The sequence below is a fragment of the Cyanistes caeruleus genome, chromosome 7 (genome assembly GCF_971803275.1).
Source record: "Cyanistes caeruleus chromosome 7, bCyaCae1.hap1.1, whole genome shotgun sequence".
NCBI lineage: Eukaryota > Metazoa > Chordata > Aves > Passeriformes > Paridae > Cyanistes > Cyanistes caeruleus.
Window position 1 is genome coordinate 18298132 of NC_141707.1, and position 15178 is coordinate 18313309.

General features: G+C 37.3%; 1 protein-coding gene across 11 annotated transcripts in view; it reads left to right on the top strand.

The window, feature by feature from the left end:
• The window catches only part of ZNF385B (zinc finger protein 385B), a 151867-nt gene that overhangs the window by 1844 nt on the left and 134845 nt on the right, over nucleotides 1-15178 (top strand). The window contains exon 1 of one of the 11 annotated variants that reach the window (XM_086898126.1): nucleotides 2938-3088. The exons of the other annotated variants lie outside the window; for them this stretch is intronic. The gene's annotated coding sequence lies outside the window, so the exon portion shown is untranslated. Of the gene's footprint in view, nucleotides 1-2937; nucleotides 3089-15178 lie in introns of those variants that run through there. 11 annotated transcript variants of the gene reach the window in all.

Sequence of the window (15178 nt, forward strand, 5' to 3'; positions counted from 1 at the left end):
AAACCAGGAGTTATGACGACACTGATCACATTAATAACTCCTATTTTTTTTCCCGATTGTTTGGCTTAACAATCCACAAGGTAGTAAGAAATTGGAGAGGATGCTCTCCTCTTTACAGGATATTTTCACTAAGTTATCAAGGTCTTATATATTTTTTCCCAGTGAATTATATAACGGATGCTTGGTTAAACCCAAAAATACTAACAAAAATCAGCAGGCGTCAAGATGCTGTGCTGACTTGCTTCTTCCTGTACTAATGGGATCTCTCTATCCCTCCTGTGCTCCCTCTGCACTGCACACTCTCTCACAAGGGATCAATGTACTCACACCAGCACCAATTTCTCTTAACTGACTGTTCTTCACTGTCTGCATTTTTTTCGTTTTTTTAAAAATCTTTTGGAATTCCTCAGCTAAGTTTTAGTAGAGAGGTTGTCTTCCTCCTTGAGTACAGTTGCTCAGGGATAAGTTGGTATAAAAGCAGCAAGAGGCCTTATGGAAGATAATCTTTTGGGGGAGTGTAGACTTGTTAGTTAATTAGCTCTGGAAGTCCTAAGATTTTGAACAGCAATAAGGATTACTGCATAAAACATAACAAATACTTTACAGTTCGTGCAGGTTTTTCTCTTCAGGTTATCACAAGGGATTGTGGTTTGGGAATATTTTCTCTCTGAGTTTGAGAATTTTTAAGCGGGGCATTCCTGTTATTTTCAAAATGAGCATATGGTATAGTTGTGGTAGTCTCAAATCTCAAAGCGTTCATCAGGCTGTGCTGGGATGTAACAGAGTACAGAACTGGAGTGCAAGGTGCTCTCTAGTGTACTGAAATGCACTGCAAAGCTCAGGTCATCTGTAGTTAATGGGAAGAAAAGATGACTTTGCAGTCTGAATAGCTTGCTTTCTGAAATTCTGCTCTTACTTTGTAATATGCCTTAAGCCCTTTGGAATTCCTTGAATGACAGCTTGCAACAGATAAATATGTTGGTTCTGTAAGTTTTGCATTGCATTCAGAAAATTGTAGTACTTAATATATGTCACCCATCAGGAAACAGCTGTGAATATGGTATCTTAATTGATCCTCAGCAACCTCTGATGCAGTGAAGGTACAGGCAGATATTAAATGCCATAATACCCCAGTTAACAAAGGGGGAACTTCCCCAGATCCATGGAATGCATTTGAATATTTTATCCTCAGGCTGATGAATGTACAGAGAGTTGAAAGAATTACGGGAACTTCACTGTCCTGTGTGACTGTAACATTCCTCTGGCTGCATAGGCTACTAGATTTTTCACCACAAACTCTGCTTGCATAACTACAGATGCAGCTCAAATATTGATTGAAGGGCTACTTTCTATTGTTATTTTGCCCACACATGAAAAAGGTACAGGTTCTTTTCAAATGTAAAATTTGTCTGTTTACTGCAGTTTCACAGAGCATTCATAATCTTACAATAGGAAGTTTATGGTTTTCATTATTTAACAAAGGCCAATATTTTAAAAACAAAATATCTAAAAAAGTTTGAAAACTTGTGTCCTAAAGATTTTTAAAAATGTTTTTCCACAAAACTAATATGTTTTCTGACTTTGTGTAATGCACAAAACAAGCAGGGTAATTATGGCAAAAATTGTCTGCATTGTGCAGGCATTTGACGTCATTCTGTATTGTTGGAGAAAGTGCTCCCAAAGAGTAGCTAGTATTCTAACACAGTTGCATTCAGTGAGAGCACTGAATATTATCAAGTAAGCACTGTTTAATTTATGTTATCAGTAGTATGTTGGTTAAAGAAAAAAAGCAATTTGGTCATTTGTTCCAGTATAAGTTATCTTTTTGTGCTAGGAAGTGAGGGTCTTACTCTGTTTGCCACAAATAAAGCCTTTTTTTCTGATGCCCTGCAATACATCAAATTCTATGAAATTGCCCTAATATTTCCCAGAGTGATTAACTTACACATTTTGTTTCCTTCCTATGTGATTGATCTCCTCAGATTATGTGCAATAATTGTTTTGAATTTCTCAAATGTGAAGCTTAGAGCCTTGACAGATTGTACATTTTGCATGCAACTGTGATTCTTCTTATATATTAGCTAAAGCAGACATTGCTTTCTATAAACATATTAATTGACATGTTAAAAATTCATTAGACAACCTGAGCTTCCAAGGCTTGTAGAAATAGAAGCCTTGTAAACCAATCTAACTATATCAGTGCAGCCCCAGTCTGTTGCTTATCAATATTGGTACCTTAACAGTTTGCTGCTGCTGAACTACCAGACGGCTCTTGTAATGACAGGTGATGCCAATACACGATGAGGCATGTTAGAATTGTGCTGTTTACATTATTGATGATTGTTTGAATATGAGCAAGTTAAGCTGTTAGGAAAACACTCTTACTGCTTCATTCCTCAGTGAAATTATTCAATTAAACTTTATTTATTGACAGCTGCTTTTTTTGGTTATTAAACATTTAGAGTAAGGAATTTAAGAGGGAGTAGTAGCTAGACATGAGTACAAGCAGCAACTTTAGACAGTTGAAGTCCTTTTTACCTCACTACCTACATTTTTTTCAATTACATTCAATTTCAATTACAATGTTTCACATCACAAGTTTTAAAATGTTGTGAGATTGTGTTGAACAAAGAAATGGCATTAAATAGGTTACAGTTTACAAATAGATGAAATGCACTTTCTTTGTGGCAGAATGCAGGCCCTGAATAGCTATGCATCCTTGGTTCACAGTTTTCTAGACCTGGTGATTTTGCTGTGTGACGGGATGATGTGTTGTGGTATTGGTGAGATGCTGTGATCCTGAAATATACCAGGCAGTTTTTCATTACTCTGCTTTCTGCTGGCAGGCTGTTTGGTGCAGATGTGTCAGTGCTGCAAGTATGGCAAACCTGGGGCACAGCTGCAGCTTGGTCAGTCATTTTGCATGTGAGGTGGGTTAATCTTGTCTCCTGGAGCACACTGATTCACACTGAGAGATGTCTCAGAGACTCCTCTTGCAAGCAAACCACAAGACTCAAAGCCAGTCTGCTCTGTTATGGTATCCATTACTTGCACCTGTGTGGCAGGGAAGGTGATCCTTAGGACTAAGGTAAGTGTATAAAGGAAGACTGTGTAACGACTTACTACAGGTGCTGAAGGGCAGCCACTGAAATGGCAGCATTCAGGTCAGGAGAGCAAAGTAAAATTAACTTGAGGTGAAGCTTGAATTATATTATGACTTTAAAAAAAAAGTTTTCTTTGTTTTGCTGTTTATTTTTCTGTGCCATGGTATATTTACGGTTTATGAGGCTTTTGTTACATCATGGCAGTCAACCTGCTGCTATTGTACAACCAGTGTGGTCTCAAACCAAGTAGCTCTTATTTGAGTTGTTTACTGGGGACTGGTGTAGTGCTGATTCCTAGCAGAGGATGTGCCCCAATAAATCTTTAACACTTCTCAGCAGTACTGAACTTGTAAAATCTAATGAGTTTATAACATAACTGGTTATGACTGTTGTTCTTTCTATATGTTCTTGTGCAGGCACCAGAAAACTAAACATGAGAGCAGACTTCATTTAAGAACACATGCTGTTGTATTTTAATTTGACACTTCTCAATACATCCCATTTAGATATGGTGGACTCTCAGGTCTCCTTAGTCCTAATATAATTTGATAAAATTTCAAACATTAATTAGGTTAATGATCAGTGATATGGTAGGCAACATTAGTATAGTCTGGTTCAAAATGGAAATGAGGAACAAAGTTTAATGTGATTTTTATGTCATCATAGTTTACACATTACAGTGTCCAATTGTATCTATCACAGTTTTGACTAAAAAGAGGCTTGTTTTCCTAGGAAAGTCAGGAATAAACAATTGAGCATAAAGTCTCATTATCAAGGTGTATTCCAGAGAAGATGAATTTGTGCAAGATGGTAAGTGAACACCCTCAAAGCTCTTACTCTGCCCTGTGCAGCAAGACTTTCAAAGACCATGCAGGAACCTCCTAATGGCATTTTATAATGAAAATGCTAATAAAAGCTAACAGAGGAGTACCTAGTCTCTTTCTTTGCATGACTGCATATGACCAAAAAAAGTAATTGCATAATCTTTCTTCCTTTGGCCACCTGCAAATAACTGGATGGTGAATCTTCACTTGAAATTGCAAATGCCTGTGTGTGCCTAGGTGCACTTCATCTTTCTGTTAGAAGGAAATTATTTAATATGTTACTATTAAGAAAAGCCCTTGTGAATCTGCATCAAAAATTATGGAAAAGATTCAGCCTTTGTCTTTCTGCAGTCTGTTGTCTGCAATGCAGGTGCAGTCTATGCCAGACAGATGCTTATTTGGTGGATTCTGGGGTCTCTGCATAGTCAGTACCATGTTTGATGCTTATCTTGATCCCTTGTTAATCAGAGAATAAGAATACCAATATTTTAAACCTCAAACAGCATTATGAGAGATGAAGACTTGCAAAGTTAAGAATGTGAAAACAGGAAATGCAATACAACCTTAGCTGGGTCTGTTAGTGGGCATAATCGAGAGTAACTTTTGGTTTTTTCTCACCACACTTTGTGCACAGCATGCATAATATGTGCTTCAATAGGAGTAAAATAAATTTAAAAAATTTTTGCAATGCTTCCATGATTGAAACAAAAGAGCATTCTCCTGACATAGGAGGAAACTTCAGCACAGAAAGGGGTCTTCAGCAATGTTCATGCCTGGGCTGAGTCCTGGGGTCTGGTGCATCAGAACCATGGAACAATGTAGGGTTTGCTCACAGCAGAACTGTTGTCTTGAGAGGCAGCAGGAGCATTCAGCAGTGCTCAGTTAGAGCCTGAGCTCTAATACAGCAGCTCTGTAAACTCCAGCCTGCGGTTCTCCATTCAGGCTCCCAGGAAAGTCGTGTGCTAGTAGTGAGTGATTTAAGCAACTTGCCAAGCATTTCTAGCAGCTCTGTGGTGGAGCCCAGGCTGCAGATAGATTCTGCACTGCAGCATCTAAGTGCCTTAACAGTGAGAGAATCTTTTCCTCTTGCAGTCTCCTGCGATTTTTTTTACAATTTCTGCAGCAAATGTGGCTTTTTTCATGAGGTAGCTGTTCTCATGACTTTGATTGTCTTGACTAATCTTCAGTCTGTGAGAGGAGGGAAAACATGATCTTGTAATTAAAAGAGCCTATTAGTTGGGTTTCTTTAAGAAACAAGCTATTCTGCTGTAAGGAATCACAGTAAATCTTTAATTTTTCATCAATGAGTGCTTTTCAAACTGTTAAAACTAGAGCCTGGCTTCTGGAGCTTCTGGAATGATTGAAGAAATAAATTTTGTGCTATGTGAAGTAACATTAGAGGCTTGATGTGTTTTGTGTTTCACTGGTACTTGCTCAGGTATTGTCAGATTGTACTCTGGAGAACTTCACATTCTTTTAGACAGGTGATATCAGAAGCAGCAGAACCTTAATGTCAGGTTTCACAGCTAAAATGGATTAATGACACTCCCAGGCCCGTAAGTAATGTGAAGATATTAAGCACTTTAACGTATGGGTAGGGATAGTGCTATAGTTGTATGCTATATAGTGTTAAGCTGCTGACAATGAATATATATATTGTCTGTTAATGTATCAAATAGATTTTAAAGATGGAAGTCATTCTTCTTTTAAAAGTGTCTGAAACTGCTGAAGCTTTAGAGAATAAATCCTATGAGGAGTGGCTGAGAGAGCTGGGATTGTTAAGCCTGGAGAAGAGAAGGCTCGAGGGAGACAACTTCACTCCCTACAGCTGCCTGTCAGGAGGTCGTGGCCAGGTGGGAGTCGGTGTCTTCTCCCAGGTGACAAGGGATGAGAGGAAATGGCCTCAAGCTGCGCCTGCAGAGGTTCAGGTTGGACATCAGGGAGAATTTCTTCACTGAAAGGGTAGTTAAGCACTGAAATGGGCTGCCCAGAGAGGTGATGGAGTCACCATCCTTGGAAGTATTTAAGAAACAACTGGACATGGTGTTTGGTGCTTAATGGACACAGTGATGTTTGGTCAAAGGTTGGACTTGATGATCCTGAAGGTCTTCTCTAACCTTAACGATTCTCTGTTTCTATGACTTTTACTCATCAAGGTTTGAAGTAAGCCTAAGTCCAGTGCACTCAGGGACCCCTTCTCTACTGCAGGCAGGTGACAGATGCTCTTGAGCAAGTGATATACCTGAAAGGCTAGTCAGGAGTCACCTACACTGTCTTTTTCTTCCCATTTCAAATAGGTTTAAAGAAACATTTCAAGCAACCTCTGCTGTCTTCCCTTGGCTTGTGGGTTAGTCTCCCAATCTCATGAATGCTACAAAAACAGCTTAAGAAACCAGACAACAGAGCTTTACAAACTTCAGCATCAGAGAAATTTGCATTGATGATCAGTAATAACAAATTTGGACAGAAGTAATATCAACATCATTCATAATTTGATTATATTGTTAACTTGGTAGATTTATTAAGTGTCAATTGTCCCCATCATAGTTACAATTTATTATGTTACTCAAATAGGTTGGGGCAGTGAGGCTGACAGAATAGGTGTGGTGTAATTCTTGTTTTTATCACTTTCAGTGAATTTGCATTAACCAATATTTTTGCATATAACTTGGTGGTAGCATGTTGTGGCAGAGTAAAAGATTTGGAAAAACCGTGCCATTGAAGGAACGCCATGAACATCTCTTATGTGTCATTTGTAGTTTTCTGAAGCTTTTCACCTTTCTTTTTTCTTAACTGTAAATTAGAATATTGATCAAGTTTCTGTATCCTAGTTTTTGAAGAAAGGATCTGACTTTTTTTTCTTTATTTTAAGTTGAACATCTAGATTTTGAGCAAGGATAAGAGAACTTCCTTCTTGTTCAGAGGGGAAGATTTATACTACCCTGATTTGGCAAATGCTTAAAAACAGAGGAAGAACACACGGGTGTTGAACCTCAGAGGACACAGCACAGATGGGCTGCAGGGAGTTTGTGGCTGACAGAAGCGTGTGGAGTTTGTAATCTTTATGTGCAGCACCACATCTGCTTCCTGTCTCACCAGGCTGATCAGAGGGCTGTTTTGCTGTGTGGTTGTGATGACAATGGGAATTGTCACAGGCAGTTAGGAGCCAACATCATGTTTCATGCTGAGCATGGGGGCATGGCAGGTTTGCTTTTGTATGTATGTATCTCCCATATAAATGCCTTTGTAATATCAACATGGTGGAGTGGCTCATGTTTTCACAGAGCTGAAGATCACATTTTGTGTGACACTGAATAAAAGTTTTGAATGTTTCTGATTATGTATCTTTTTATTATACATACATGTTCTTGAATCTGTTCCTGTCATTTATTGTTGCTACTATTGTATGGCTTCTTCCATCTTGTGAGAACCCTCAAATTCCTTTCATGTCAATGACTTGTTGAAAAAAGCTCATTTATTTTTAAATTTCTTATAAGGTTGAAGTAGCTGGCTCTGGGCCACAGAAGTACTTTGTTGTTTAAAAGGAGCATTTCAGCTTGAATTTCCAAACGGGCTATAAAAAGTCAGCACTGCTGCTTTTTAAGAATTGCCAGAATCTCTCTAAAATGCATGTCACTAGGATTTGTATTTCATGTTTTTCCGTAAAGCCATAGGCAGAACTTAATTCACTTATCAAAGTGCTGCCAAATGCTTTTCAGAGTTAGCAGTGAAAATTAAAGACTTACTTGAGATTGCTTTAGGTCTTTTAGGTTGCAGGAGTATGAGCTGTGGCAAGCAGCCCTGCCTGGTCCCTGTTGCTTCGGAGCATCCTCTGTAGCTGCCTCTTTGTTGTCCCTTCAGGCAGCCAGAATGCCTTAGTCTTTGGTCTAATTCCTCGACCCCTGTGTTGGCTTGTTGAACTTAGTATTTCTCCTAGCTGTGTATTTGACCCATGCCCCCCTTCCCGATTGCAGCCTAATGCAACAAATTTCAAGAGTGGCCAGCAACTGAGAGTATTTCTTGGAATATCCCAGTAAAATATGAATCACCTTAGGGATGGTGCCCCCTTTTCAATAAAAATTCTTTTGGGCCCATTTTCCAGTCAGTGAAGCCTGAGATAGAAGTTTAGTTTAATAAATTCACACACCCTTTTTTCTCTTTTTTTATTTTATAGAAAAGAAGAATGCTCTTTAAAAATAAAGCTCAATTGTCAAACTTGGGTATAATTTAGAGTGCAAAAACATTTGTTCTTCCTTTTTTTAAAGTATTTAGTGGGAAACCACAGTTGGGAAAATGGAGTATAAGACTACTATATAAACACTTGGCTATTCCTTGCAGTTACACACTGAGACTGATGAATATGTATATTTTTTAAAAGAAATGTATATTGGCAATTATTACCCTGAGATTCATTCTCTTGCATTTGATGAATTGCTTTAGTAGCTACAATTATTAGATCACTAAAAAGAAGGTGAAAAAGGACTAGGATTTGAACATACATGTGCATATATCTGCTCAATTAAAAATCTATCAGAGAAAAAGCTCTTGGATTTATGGGATCATCCTTGTGCTCTGTTTTATATGGCCTTGGTGGGATAAAGTTTCTCACCTACTAATGTATGCTCTTGGTGTCATAGCAATATGCATACTTGAAACCATCTTGGGTTTTAAGAGATATATATATATATATGAGATATATACATTTCAGTTAACATGTCTGCATTAGATTTACGTCTAGCCATTCAAAGAAAAGCTTTTTGTATATAATTGCATTGACTGAGAAATCTGGTATCAGGAAATGGATTTATTTTTTTTTCCTCAAATGACTATTGCCTTACTGGGAAAGGAATTCTGTAAATAGACGGAGTGTTTGCACTGAAGTTTAAGGGCTAGATTTAGATACATTTGATTAATGATTTGCCTTAGTGTATGTAGAGATTTCTGGGGTTGTCAATTTCTGGCTTCAGAAGCACAGGAGTTGATTCTAATTAGAAAAAGAGTTAAGTAAGTTTAAAGACTGTATATGAGACTGCACTGCAATATAGGGCAGAATAATCTGTTATTAAAAGGAAAAAAAAGGTGAGTCAGGGTTTCATGGGGCTTCCCTGCTAGGAAATGAAATATTGATGTTTTTCAGGTAGCAATGCTCAGCTCTTAGAGAAAATACTTATCTGCTGGAAACATCTTTTAATATTTTACAATGTATTATAAAAAATAAGGTAAATTTTGGAATTCTCTGATATGCAACAATGCAAAATTTTATGCTTAGCTGACTCTTTAATTAGCTCTCATTCTGTCTCACATGATTTATAGCTTCATGACTCCAATGTAAAAATGATATATGGCTTAATGAAGCAGGAAGCTGCAATGGGTTCACACCTCTAGTTGTTTAATGGTTTCCTGGAGGTAGGGGAATGATTGCTCTGCAGAAGAAGAAGCTGTAAGCATCTCCTCATTTATTATGGCAAGGATGTAACAGTCCATGTTGCTGTGACTTACAGTTGTTTGCCTCCTTGTCACATATACAATTCCTAAGAGTGAGGAGGGAATGTAGCTCTTCCATAAAGCGTAAAAATAGCAGGTAAGGTAAGAAATGCAGATGTAATCCTTCTTGCTCAAACTGAGTTTAGTGCAGTTACTTGACATATTTGGACTCTAACTTTTTCTTGATCCTAGAGAAATCATGTTTCAGTATGATAAAATTAAAATAATGCGCTGTAAAATCCTTAGTGGCCAACTGTTTTTCTTAGCTAAGGAGTTGGGCTGGGGTTTTCCCTTAGGGTTTTTTAAGTACATCTCCCTTTCCTTCTTCCCTCGTGCTTTCTTTCTTTTTTTTTTCTCTTCTTATTTTTTTCTTTCTTGTGGAGTTTGGACTTGCTGCTATTAACCTTTTCATTTATATATGAACTACTGAGTTTGTAAGTGAAGGCTATTACCTCCTCCCATGGTGGGAGATACGATTTCTGACATAAATTCTGTGTTTCTCACAGAGAAATGTTTTGCTGTTTGCAGGTGTTTATTGATTAATTAAGGATTTGTAGAATTTACAATCCTTTTTTCCAGTCTCCTCTAAACACTTGCAGTGGCTCTAATTCTGCAAGTGGGCTGTGCAAGTCATTGTTGCATTTGGCTTTTGGACTCTCATATAGTCCTTTTAAATATCAGTAAAAGAGAAAATGTGCTTTGCTGTTTTACAATTGCAGTTTGTGTTTACTTCATGTTTGCTGTTAAACATAAATACAGTATTCAAGAAAATATGCAACTTTATGAGGTTCTGGTAGAGTTTGAGAAATTAGTGAAAAAAAAGATTGCTGCTCTTAGAAAGCTAGATCAGTCCTCTATATTTGGGTAGTGTGTTAGGTTATAATTTCAGAAGTGAATTATAGAAGCTTTCCCAGCACTTTTGAAATGGTTGCAACTTCTGGGAAATCTCAAACAAGCTGTGGTTTCTGCTGGACTTTTCAAGGACACTGTTTTGTATTGTATAATGGGGATCTTGCTCAAAATACAAGGAACATCACAAGGGCCATTTTCAGCATAGAGTAAGGAGTATACATGGTATTACTGAATAATTCTGGAAGTACTTGCTGCCAGAATGGAAAATTTCATAGTGCAACGCCCCTCATGCCCTGTATCAGCGAGTGACTGTTTTAAACCAGAATTTTGGTGGTGGTAGTGGTTCCTGATTCTCTGTGTGTGTGTGTGTATGTATGTGTGAGACCTCACTCATCACCATGAGGTAGGCTGAGGTCACCTACTGAGAGCAGCCCTGCCTGTGAATGAGGGCACCATAAGAAAGTGAACTTTTGCCTAGTTAATGACCTAAACTAGAAAGAGTTTTACTTAATATGAAATACAAGCAGTTGTGTTGAGGTATTTCAAGTAAACATTTCATAGTCATGCAAGTTAATAGCTACAGATGCTATTAAGAAAGATCATCCAGCATCTTAATTTTTCTTTAGGGATGTTTTATCCAGTTCCAAGTCATCCTGGCTTAACTTTGAATGTGATCCATTCTATTTTACATAGTGGTATGTTTTGTAGGGAGTTGGCATTTTTTCTAGATAAGAAATAAATATATGTTGGTAAATATGCGACTATATAACGCTGACACTGATAATACCTTTATATACAACGTTGTTTGTGTACTTGCTGTCACTATGAGGTTATTACTGAACTAGTCAACTGTTTCTATTCCCAACTCTGGCACTTTTTGGAGTACAGATATATCGATATACTTAGCTCCAATCATACATGTGTGGGTCCCACCTTTTCTAGGGACATGGTTGCATGCTCACTGATCCACCTGTGCAGAAGCATTTGAGAGATCAGAGCCTAAGCATATTACTGCTAAATGTAATTAGATGCTAGACTCGCCCTGGAGCACAACTGCTTCCAAGTGTCACCCAAGATTAACGGAAGAACAGGAATTATTAAGGACACTTTAAATACTGAATACTTGGAAAACTGTTCTGAGGAGGTAGACTTTTAAAATTGATACCCTAAGACTGTGAGCCTTGATGGAACATGTAACTCCATACTGGAAAATGATTTTTGAAGTGTTCCTCTTTGCTTAGTTTTATTCTAAAAATTAAATAATTTTCCTGTGAAATAATCTGATCAAAAAGTATTATTAGTATTGGTATATTGATTGTTTTGCTTCTGATTTTGCTGAGTGCTGGTGTCTGCTTATGAATCTTTCTTCTTTGTATAAGAAATTTGAAACGAGGCTAAAAGGCAGGGTCAGTATGATCAAATCAAGTGTTTCCCAACTTGAATGAAATATTGTATGAAAATGGCAAATAATGGATGCCATACTGGCCCTTTTTGGGCTTGCTATGTTTTAGGAACCTTGGGATTAGTGTTTATCTGTCCCATAAAGGACACAAATCATTTAGATTAGAAGTAATCTGATTGTATTGAAGCACAAATTATAGCACAAAGGCCATTCAAGTGGGTTAAGTGACCAGGGTTGGTAAACACCATATGACTGCTGATTGGTCCATGAAAGAGTATTAACTGAAAGATAATGATGGATTTTAATCCAAATCTCTAAAGCGCAACAGCTGTAGTTCCCAAATGAGTTCACTCACTGACAGAGTTTTAGGGCACCGATTTATTTGCTCCTATTTCTCTCACACAACAATTAATTTGAAATATAACTTATTTTTCCTATATAGAGTATAGCTATTCCACACAGCTTTCTATGATTAGATTTCTTTTCTACTTTCAGTGAGTTCATTATGATTTTTCTGCATTTTACATTGGAGAAATTGCAGTTATTTATTTCAGTGTTCTGCAGTATTCTAGGGTAAATTGTTAGGGTGACTTGGTTTAGGAAATTCAGCTGATGTCCTTTCTTTTCATGTCTTTTATGGACATAGTATGAAATCTAGTTAAGTATTAAAAGGCAAACTGGTATTCCATATGAACTTATTTCCAGAATGCATACTGATGTTAATGCCTAATGCTTATCACTGATAATAAATTACATGAATGTGTGTAGTGCTTTTTTACTTCCGAGTGCCTATATGTAGTTTAAAAATGGAAAATGCATTGCAGAGAAATGACATTTATGATATCCTACAAGTGAGAAGTGGCAGCTATTTAGGGCTACAATGTAACATTGATTAAGATGTGAAATGAAAATGTAGGCAGACAGTATTTATTAATGATTTCAATGTTGGGGCAATACTATCTTGTTTTGGGTTGTTGTTGCAATAAGAGATTTTTTGTGAAAGTTTCACATTCTCTCAAGTTTTCCCCCCAAATTTGTGCTTGCCCTGAAATAAGCATGTTCATTAAAGGAATCAGATGAATGTCTTCAAAAAGAAAGAAATTTAACTTTGTGGTTTCCTGGTCCATCTGTCTATTTGATTTTGGAAGGTCAACAAAAGAGCAGATGAAGTGGTACTTAATTATTGTTTACGGTCTAAATAGTCAGTCATGAAAAATTGTTAAAATTCTTCAGAATGATACTGTCTTTGTATCTAAAAAATGTGTGGGATAAAACCATTTCTCTATTGTTATTCATAATTTATTTAGATAATCTAAGTAAGATATGTCCTCATGCCAGAAGCAGGCATTAGATCAGCCTGTGTACTGTCCCTACAGGTTGTTTGGAGAGCCAAAATGGAGAAATTAGTATCTAAGTAATGTTTTGTCCTTTTGATGTAGACACACCAAATGCTACAAGCAGTGCAAGTAGGTATGGAACTTCTCCTTTGGATTCAAAGTATAATTCAAAATGCAGTTCAGAAAACTGCCTGGTAAATAAACTAAGTCCTTAATACCCATTCCTTTGTAAGGATATTTTGTGATGTCTCTGAACTCTAGTTGCTTTCCTAGTAGAAGGCTACTGCAATAGCAGATGAGTCTGTTTCTGCTGACAGTTGAACTGGATTTTCTTCATTCATTTGTTAGCTAAGAACTGATAAATACTTAAAAATAATAATATGGCATTTAATTGACAATTTGGCCTAATGATTGAATTGGCCATTTAGCATAAGCTGAATTAATTGCAATAACTGAGGACTCTCACTTAATTGCCGTACCTAATGAAGCATAATTAAAGAAAAAATTTGATTTGTGTATTGTTTAGAAGTATTCTTTAAAATGAACTAGTGATTCCTAACCTTCCTGCTTTTCAGGGATAAGGGAGCATTAATGCCGTAATTTGCAAAATTGATGAGTGTCCATCTGGAGTTCAGGAACTGATTTAATTAATGTTTGTGATGATTTCAGACTGACATGGGTGCAGAGAAGAGTTCTGGCCAGGGAAAAGGAGATCCTGTTTTGTTATGGGGAGACTTCCTTAGTCTTGGAAAATAAAGGAATTATATTACCATAGAGTGTTTTGGATTGGAAGGGACCTTAAAGGTCATCTAGCTCCAACCCCCTGGGGACACCTTCCCCCAGATCAAGTTGCTCAGAGCCCCATCCAACCTGGCCTTGAATACTTCCAGGGATGGGGCATCCACAGATTCTCTGGGAAACCTGTGCCAGTGCCTCACCACTCTCATAGTGAAGTAGTTTAGATTATAACTAATCTAAACTACCCTCTTTCAGTTTGAAGTCACTACTCCATGTCCTATGTGCCCTTTAAAAATGGGGAGGTTGTGGGAACACAGGGGAAGACAAAACAGTTGCCTTCTGATGGATTTATGGACTGTACACACCAGGGAAAGAGAAATTAAACCAGCAGCCAGGGTTGACCCAGAATTAGTGCCTGGACTATATGACCGAATATACACCTGATTTTTCAGGGTTTGTTCCAGGGGAAGTACTTGAGGACTAGAATTTATGTTTGATTTTGTTTGAGTTTTGTTTTTTTAAGTTTTATGTTTCTTACAGTGATAGCAGCCATCCAGACCCTGATCAAGTGCATGGCTGAGAGAAGATAAATGTTCCTGCCTAAATATTGTCAGCTCTGAACCTGAAAAAATCATCTCAGATATAGAAGAAAATTGAAATCGGTTTCTCTTTAATTCCCTTCTAGTTTCTGAGCCTTTAGGGTTCATGTTTTCAGTCAGCTCTGCCAGGATTAGAAGGATATTTAAAAAGCTAGAGTTCCTGGGGATTTTTATGACTGCATGACCCAGGCTTAAGAAAAATGCCCAATACTGCAAGATACAGTTCTGAGAGCTAGCTGCCCTGAATTTGTGAGTGGAGTGTCATAAGCAAAGTTGGCATCAGATTGATAAATTGGATTTTACTAAGTGAACCTTTCCAAATGTTTCATGTTTGCAAATTTCATGCTTGTGATACCAGCACAGGAGTCATATTCAACCTGCTGTGTCTTTTAAGGCAGTAAGTGTGTTTAAAAATATCTTTAACAGAAGTTGTGTTATCAGCTATTCAGCAAAGGACAACTTGAGCACAGATCAAGTAGGTAAACCAGTATGAGAGAGAGAGATCTTCATTAACTGGAAGATTTAATAGAAGAATTGTTTATCACAAGGATGTTTTGTGTTACAAAGTCAACTGTCTGCACATTGAAAAAAGAATGTTTTTTTAAAAATTTCTTTATTAATAAAATGTCATGGAAATTTAAAACTATCAAATGTCTCCAGGGAACGTGACAGCTTGGACAAGGGAGAGAGCTACTGAAATAAGGTATAAAAGTCAGCTTTACTGCAATCTTGAAGTTGCACAGGACTTTGAAAAGTAAATGACTGGAGAGAAATATCTCCTGAGAATAAAATGGGCTTCTGAACGATAACTTGAGCTGAAAATGCTTAAGTAAAAGCT